This window comes from Heterodontus francisci, chromosome 15 (genome assembly GCF_036365525.1).
Source record: "Heterodontus francisci isolate sHetFra1 chromosome 15, sHetFra1.hap1, whole genome shotgun sequence".
NCBI classification, from domain to species: Eukaryota; Metazoa; Chordata; class Chondrichthyes; order Heterodontiformes; family Heterodontidae; genus Heterodontus; species Heterodontus francisci.
In genome coordinates, this window is record NC_090385.1 from 39,685,386 (window position 1) to 39,694,636 (window position 9,251).

The window sequence follows — 9,251 nt, forward strand, 5'->3', positions numbered from 1 at the left end:
CTGCAGTATTTTGTTTTTGTCTTGCATGTCACTGTTTGTGTTCTTTAAACTTGCAACATCTCAAGATTACCTCTCGTCTTGCATGTCAAGATGGTTCAAACAGAAGGGAACAATGTGAAACTGCAGGGTTCAAAGGAACTGCTTCTTCTGTGAGTGATGAACCAATATTCATGGACATACTGATATTTCTGCAGCAACATCCTGTTGGTCAGTATTTCTGCTCTGCTTTGGCCTTCTCCATGTTTAAACCTCTTTGCACTGCAAAATTCTGAAGTATGTAGTGGATGAAGATGATCTTGGAGGCCTTGGCAGCACTGTGTTGTATAGTGTCCTCCTATTTTTGAAACATCTGAGGATACTTTAAAATACCAATGATCTTTGTTGCTTTTTGGGCCTTCTGCTATCTGTATTCTCTTCCTATAATGGTTGACATATGTGTACCCCTGGCTGCCAAAATTAGCCTTGATCTCTGAAAAACAATCTTTCCAACTTTGACCTTTAAATAAACTTGGCAATGACAATCTTTGTTAAATGAAAGCATCATGACTGCTGCCCGGGAAGTGGGCATTGGCTTATATAAGTGGAAAATTGCCTGGGTATGCCCTGTTCAGAAAAAGCAGGAAAAATCCAAACCACTCAATTACCTACTGCCCAGTCAGTTTACTCTCAATCGTAAATAAATGATAGTAGGTATTGTCAACAGTGCTAGTAACTGACACTTACTCACTAATAGCCTGCTCACTATTGCTCAGTTTGGGTTCTGCCAGGACCACCTGCTCCAGACCTCATCACAGTCTTGGTCCAAACATGGACAAAAGAGCTGAATTCCAGAGGTGAGGAGCGAGTGAATGTCCTTTACATCCAGGCAGCATTTGACTGAGAGTGGCATCAAGAAACTCCAGTAAAACTGAAGTCAATGGGAATCGGAGGAGGGGGGGGGGGGGGGGGAGGGGTGTAGTCTGTGCCCCCATGCAGCAAGACCTGGACAACATTTAGGCTTGGATGATAAATAGTAAGTAACATTACCACCAGGTAATCACAATCTCCAACAAATGACAGTCTAACCACCTCTCCTTGACATTCAATGGCATTACCATCATCAAATCCCCCGCCATCAACATCCTGGGGTCACCATTGCCCAGAAAAGTAACTGGACCAGCCACATAAATACTATGGCTACAAGAGCAGGTCAGAGGCTGGGAATTCTGCAGCGAGTAATTCACCTCCTGTCCACCATCTACAAGGCACAAGCCAGGAGTGTGATGGAATACACCTCACTTGCCTGGATGAAAGCAGCTCCAACACTCAAGTAGCTTGACACCATCCAGGACAAAGCTGATTGGCACCCCATCTACCACTTTAAACCTTCACTTCCTCCACCACCACTGCACAGTGGCAGCAGTATGTACCATCTACAAGATCCACTGCAGCAACTCACCTAACCTTCTGCAACATAACCCCCCAAACGCATGAACTTTACCATTAGAAGAACAAGGGCAGCAGGCGCCTGGGAACAGCACTACCTACAGGTTTCCCTCCAAGTCACATACCATGCTGTCTTGAAAATATATTGTCATTCCTTCATCATTGCTGAGTCAAAATCCTGGAGCTTCCTACCTAACAGGATCATTCAAGTACCTACACCACACAGTCTGCAGCTGTTCAAGAAGGCAACTCACCATCACCTTCTCAAGGGCAATTAGGGATGGTCAATAAATGCTAGCCTTGCCAGTGATGCCCACATCTTGCAAATGAAAAAAGTAGTATTGGAATTCATTGGTCAGCTGCACATTGAGGAAGTACAACACCTTTTCGCTCATGTAGGGCACAACACTATTCCAATGGGGCTTGGGTGGCTACATGGGTGCCAGCATTGACTGTCTGTACTTTGAGAAATCCTGCAGTGCCGCAAAATTGGGAAGCTGCATCATGCAGTTATTGTTTATTGAAAAAGATGAAACTATTTCCCCTGCTGATCAATGCATCAGTCACCTGTCTGATACATGCAATAGCTGAAACCACAGACATCCCCAAAAGCATGAACGTTGAAGGCCATGATCAACTTCGCTGCTACTGACAGTGCCATCTACGTGGTGGAGGTTGGCTGCAGGTTAATTTGAAATGGATAAATCAACTCTGTGTTACGATCGGGTGAGGAGAGGGTCACAGGCTCTCCTGTCCTCCTCCTTGTTTAAACACAATAGGGGTTATTCTTTTTTAAACAGTGGATGTGCTCACCACTTCAGTGAGTGTTTTATCTTTTACCTTTGTTGTGTAAAAGAACCAACCACACAGGTTTTCTTGAGTTTGAACAAGAGGTGAGTTTATTGTACTTAAATAAAACTAAACTCGTTCTAGATAAAATTATAAAACTATGCTATACTTTCACTTACACATGCACATGAGAACCACACACACAAATAGAGTACAGAGTTGTAGGTGGCTTTCCTCCCTGGGGTCTCTGTCTGTAGCAATGGTAGGCTTGGGTGTTTTGCAGTCGCAGCTAGGTTTCAAACTTATGATGTTATCTGGAGACAGAGAGACACACACACAGCCCCACTGGGGTCTTGTCTGGTTAGCACTCAAAGCTTGTCTGCTTCAAAGTCTCAGGAGCTTGTCCTTTTTCAAAAGACTGCTAGTTTTCCCACAGATGGGGAGGCAGTCACATGATTGCCCTGTGTTCTTGTTTGCAATTTAATTAGATTCAAGTCTAGGTATTTTCAGTCTCTCCCAAGTCTCGCTGTTACAATGTTCACTCCCTAGAGGTATGACTTCACTGTTAATGTTCCAAGGTGGCTTTGAATGTTTTGCCATTAGAAGTGAAGCTGTTAGCTGATCTTAACTTCATGAGGCATTGTCCTGGGCAAAATAAACAAATAGTGCAGCTTTTAGGGATCCCTTCCTGACATGTGTGAACCAAGTTGGCCTTAATGTGTATTTGATATGATGACATTAGTGGTGCAGAAAAATCATAGGCTCCCCCATTAACAAGAATTGTGCTTTAGATTTAAATGTATCATGAAGCTCTCACACACGCTGTGTCAGGGACTGCAGCTTTCATGAAACTAGGTCAAGAATAAAATGTGAAGTGCACGGCAGGCAGAAAGCAAGTGAGTTGCCAAACTTTCAATTTTCTGGCCTCCAGTCACACAACGACTGCCATCACAAGCACTTATACTTGGCAAAATTTGTTTGTAAATCAAGACCCATTGTACATTGCATCATTACCCTCTTGACCTCACAACAGCTCTGTGCTGTCAGACTGTCAATCTGAACTTAAATCATGAATAAGCCAGAATTTCCTTCAACATCGAATATTGAACATGAGGAAGACCAAAGCCCACCACCAAAAATTTCCCTGCCTTGCCTTCCCCACTTCCTGGCTACTCACCCAGGCTGAACAAGGCTGTGTGAAGCTACACTATCTTGTTCAACCCAGTTCTGTCTATATTTCAAACTCCATATCCTATCCATCACTAGTCCCCTTGCTTTCATTACATTGCCCATTTCAAGCCCAACCTCACTGCCATCATCATCAGAACCCTTACCACACATTTGTCAGCTCTCCAATGTCATCCTTAACAGCTTCCCAATCTCCACCATTTATAAACTCCAATTCATCCAAATCTGTAGTGCCCACATTCTGTTCCACACCATGTCCTGTATATTCATCACCCCATGCTGACCCACACTGACTCCCTATCAACAGATGCATCAATTTGAAAATCTCCATCTTTATTTACAAATTCCTTTCAGCCTTATATCGTGTGCCTTCTAATCTTTTTACCCTGCCCTTCTGTGCATTGCTCCCTCCTTCCACTGTACTTTGGAGGAATAGCCTTTAGCATTCTCAACACTACTCTGCAACTCCCTCCCTAATTCCTTCATCTTTCTACATCTCTCTCTCTTGGTAGGTGCGGTGCGGGTTGGCGGGGGGGTGGGGGTGGGGTGGGGTGCGGTGGTTGCGGGGTGCAGTGGTAACTTTCAACTTTAATTGTGGATGCACAGATTTCCCAGGCTTCCTGGCACTCAGCAGTGAAAGTAAGGCGAGGGCACAGCGGCAATTGAAGGGGCTGAAGAAATGACAGACAAAAATTCGTAGAAGTACTGAAACCTCACAGCTAGTTCTTTGCCTAATTGTGTGAAAGGCTTTTGCTCACAGTACTTGTTCTGTGAATTTACTTTCACTACTTTACAGGTTATTTATACTACTTTGGAGGTAACTTTCACAAGTGGGAGGTTTGTGCACCTGATCTCCACTTTGCATCTCTTATATATCAGATCAGCATGGGTAACGCTTATGCTGTTTTAGTTTGCACCTCAGATGAAGACCAAGATGGCCATCAGCCTCAACAGTACTAGCAACAGCAGGAAGAGCACCAGCAGCAGGGGGACCAGCAAGCAGGAGCACTGCCAGCAGCACCAGCAGGAGCTGCAAGTCTTCTTCTCATGGACATGCTGCTCCACAGGGGACAGGGGATGAGCAGAGAGGTGCAGCTTGTGAACAGCATTGCACAGCAGTAAGGGTTGAACCTTCAGGAAGAGCAAGACGCTGCATGCAGTGCATCTTTGGAGGAAGAATAGGAGGAGGAATATGATGCAGCCAGTGCACCAGCAGTGGCACACGTTGCTGCCTGGGATGCCTGAGATGTCCTCATAATGGTGACGTTTAATTAGGTTGCACCTTTGCACCCATCTGGCAGTTACATTCTAAAAATACATGCTCCCCTCCCCCTGCCCCACACTCGCCAACATAAAGCAATCCTGCAATGAACCAAGCACCTCTGTCACAGCCACCCATTGCTCAGCTTTAAATCTTGTCTTACCATTCATCACAAATGAGAAAGCCAATCAGCAGACAGCAGTCAAAAATGGGCAAGACAGGCAAGTGGAGTAACCAAGTATGTGGCTCAAAACTGAAACAGAAACGTAACAACCCAACATAGTGTGACACAAAAAATGCAACAACAGATGGAAAAAATTAGATATGCCCGTTTAGGGGTGAGGAGATCATGCTGTGTGTGAGGAGATCATGACCCTATGCCCAGTCCCATTGAGGCAGGCAGCACTCAAACTTTGTGCTGCTTGCTCATCTAAATGATTTAAGCATGCAGCCCAGCCCAGAATGTGCTGCTGACTGACTGCACGCTCAGTAGAAGGCCCAGCTGATTGCGTATCTAGTGAGACATACAGCTAGGTTGGATCTCTTCAAGGCAGCCTTCCCCTCTTAAAGTGGAGCTGCAATTATGCAACATGAGTTGCTGTAACTGTCTCTGGAGCATTTGGCTGGAAGGAAAAGCACAGAAAATGGAGCAACTGGCAAGAGAGCAGACTCCAAGGTTTTCTGATATGGCGCTACAGATATTAATGATGGAGGTAGGAAGCCATGTTCCCGCAGGAGGCCAGATGCTCCTCAAGGCAGACCCTGAGAAGGAAATGGGAGCAGGTGGCAACAGAGTAATGTTTGCGTCACACAAGTGCCAAGCAATGACCATCTCCAACAAGAGAGAAACTAACCATCGGCCCTTGACAGTCAATGGCATTAACATCGCTGAATCCTCCACTATCAACATCCTGGGGGTTACCATTGACCAGAAACTGAACTGGACCAGCCACATAAATACTGTGGCTACAAGAACAGACCAGAGGCTAGGAATCCTGCAGTGAGTAACTCACCTCCTGACTCCCCAAAGCCTGTCCACCATTTACAAGGCACAAGTCAGGAGTGTGATGGCATACTCTCCACTTGCCTGGATGAGTGCAGCTCCAACAATACTCAGGAAGCTTGACACCATCCAGGACAAAGCAGCCCACTTGATCGGCACCCCATCCACCACCTTAAACATTAGCTCCCTCCACCATTGATGCACAATGGGAGCAGTGTGTAGCATATACAAGATGCATTGCGGCAACTCACCATGCCTCTTTCAACAGCACCATCCAAACCTGTGACCTCTTCTACCTGGAAGGGCAAGGGCAGCAGACACTTGGGAACACCAACATCTGCAAGTTCCCCTCCAAGCCACACACTATCCTGACTTGGAAATATATTGTCGTTCCTTTACTGTCGCTGGATCAAAATCCTGGAACTCCCTAACAGCACTGTAGGTGTACCCGCACCAGATGGACTGCAGTGATTCAAGAAGGCAGCTCACCACCACCTTCTCAAGGGCAATTAGGGAAAGTCAACAAATGCTGGCACTGCCCACATCCCATAAAACAAATAAAAGTTCAATTCCCAGAGTCTGGCCTCGAGCGCCTGGTTGCAGTCCTGGAAAAAGTTTAATGACCTTACACAGGTGGTCAAGGTCAATTAATGCATCTTAACATGCCATCAGTCCACCAACATCACACGCTGCTTAATGCACCACAGCTCCATCACTCATTCATCAGCAATCAGAACTCATGCCTAACCTTCAGATACTCCACCTCACCCTCACACACTTACCAAATCTTCCAGCCTCAGATCCACCTCTCTTTGTTTCCACATACCTCCAGCTATTCAGCTATGGCAGGCACATCACCCAAACACATTTCAGCACACTCACTGATATTCTTCCCTTTCACTTGTGTTATGGATAGGTGGGAAATGATAGGTATGATTTCCACTTTTCACCTCTCAACTGACCGAAAACAGTGTGTTTTTATCAGAATTGTGTTTTAACCCTTGAGCACTTTAATGGGCAATAAATGACAGGTTTTCTTGTAGGTTTAAAGGTAGATAAATGTTTATTAAACAATACCTGAAAATATTCACAACTTCACACACACACACACACGAAAAGATAGTGATTAAAAGATAGCATGCATTTTGGTCTGATGGTGTTAACAAAGAGTTTGTTGTGAAACCTTGTTTGTTTCCCCGGGAGGAAGATTTAAAAACGGTGCAGGCCTGTTTTTCCTTTTTCCTAGTTCAATGACATCAAACTTTGGAAAGTTTCAGGTGGACGGATGCTTTGCTGCATTCTTCTTTGGTTAAATCCCAGTCACTGTTCAATGGCAGAAATCCTGTTACCATTGCTCAGGTAGGGAGTTTCAAGGTCGCCTTTTATCTCTGCCTCTAGGTAGTTTAAAGATGGTATTCTGGCAGGGCCCTTCTTGCTGGGATGGATCTCTCTTCCTTCTGGCTTCTGGCTTTTCATGGCTTTCTGCACAGAAAATATCTCTTATTAAAACCTCCTTATCAGAAACTTGGGAGGGAATTTTATGCTCTCCCCTGCGGTGGGTTTGGAGGCGGGGAGAGCATAAAATCAGGTGGGATGGTGGCTGTGGAGGGGGGTGAGGGTGGGTGGTTTCCTGCTACCATCCCGCCTCCACCAAAGTTTATTTTGGCCTGTGAATGGCCTTCCTGCCCCGCCAGCAATTGAAGCCCTTAACTGGGTAATTAACTCCAATTAAGGGCCTCTTCCTGCCACAGCCACAATTAATCATGCAGCAGGCGGCCCTGTCACCACACAGGAAGCATGGCACGAAAAACCATGCGGGGTGCTTCCCGGCTCCAGGAAGGCGGGGGGTGGGGGTCCCTCATTAAAATGTATTTAGTATCTGAACGAGGATCCTGGCATTGGGAAGAGGAGGTACACTGAGAGCCACCCCTCTGCCCTTGCGACCAAGCCCCTTCCCCAACACGACCCCCACTCCGCAAGACCCCTCTCGCCCTGACCTACCTGTGGTCTGGGTTCAGCAATGCTCCTCAGCCTCTGGTCGCTTCTCCTCCAGCAGCAGCCACTGCCTCCATGGTGGTGCTGTGGCATCCAGCCTCTGATTGGCCGGCCGCTTCTCGGCCTTTTGGCTAAGATCAAGTGTAGTATCTGTTCTTATCAGTGCTTACTTGGTTGAGAAGAGACCATGATCATTGTCTTTTGATCCTGGGTAGGCTTTGAGTAAAATGGCTATAACCAATCTTCGAGCTTCGGGCCAGGGAGTGCGCAACACCGTTCGGGTGGTCGCGAAGGACAAGGAAGGAGATGCACCGGTTGATCGCACCTTCTTCATCAAGAAAATCCTCTTCGATTGTTGTGGATTTCAAGCTACGGACGTCTTCTGCCTGCAGGATTTCCCCAGCAGTGGATACTTCGACGTGATGTTCCGGAACGTGGCAGGATGCATCAAGTTCCTGAAGGCGTTCAAGGAGAAAGGGGACCGGGCGCCACTGTCGATCCTCACAGCGGAGCCGCTCTTCACGCTTCCGTCACAACGGGACCGGGTGGTGACGATTCACCTCTACAACCCCCATGTTCCGGTGGTGGATGTACTCACCTTTCTCGCCAGGTACATCGAGGTGGAGGGCAACAGCACTGATGTCAAGGACCCCTTTGGGATTTGGACCAGCAAGCGGCAGGTCAAGGTGACCTTGAAGGTCGATCCCAGTGGAGCCATCATCCACCCTCCCTCCAGCTTCGCTATCGGGGGAAGTGGAGGCTTCTTGGTCTACGCTGGGCAGCCCAGAGTTTGCCGCACCTGTGACAAATCTGGTCACGTGGCAGCCAACTGCAGCATGGTTGTTTGCAAGAACTGCAAGGAGGAAGGCCATCAGACCAAGGACTGTAAGCAGACCAAGTGTTGCAACTTGTGTGGTGCGGCAGGCCACCTCTACAAAACGTGCCCCAAACGCTGCCTCAGTTATGCTCAGGCGGCAAGGTCCAAGGAAAGGCCGGGAGAAGGTTCGACGAAGGCGTCCAGTGTTCGAAAGGAGACAAGCAACCTTCTCCGCAGTGAGGAACTTCAACCTGAGAAGGAGAAGGAAGGGGAGGCAGCTGACACCAGCGACCCAGCACCTACCCTGCGCCCGGAAACCCCTCCTCCACAGACAGAATCAATGGAGGAGGAGGCAGCAGATGGACAAACAGGTCAGTGGCAAGTGGTCCAGAGGAAAACCACAAAGAAAAAACATCCAAAAGCGGAACAGGCCACCACCCAAACCAGTGGCAAGAGGAGGCTACCTTCTGAAACAGACTACAACAGCTCCTCTTCACTGGACGGGGAAATGCTGGAACGACAGACCCTTCAAAAGAGGCGGCAGAACTCCAAGGAGATGGAAGTAAAAGCATCCCAGCCCCCGGGCACTGGAAGCTGTGATGGGCCCGGCGTGCCCCAACCCCAAAGCGACACACGTAACGACGTCGCCAACGCATCTCAGCTCCGGGACACTGGGAGAAAAGACACGTCTGGCGCACCTCAGCTCCAGGAAGCCGGGAGCAGTGATGTTTTCAAGGAGGAACAGATGGAAGCAGCAGAGGGCAACCCAATCT

At 47.6% G+C, this 9,251-nt stretch overlaps 1 pseudogene; it reads left to right on the forward strand.

Annotated features, from left to right (window-relative positions):
- Positions 1-7,772: 7,772 nt before the first annotated feature.
- On the forward strand, positions 7,773-7,881 carry LOC137377959 (U2 spliceosomal RNA; annotated as a pseudogene).
- Positions 7,882-9,251: the final 1,370 nt, after the last annotated feature.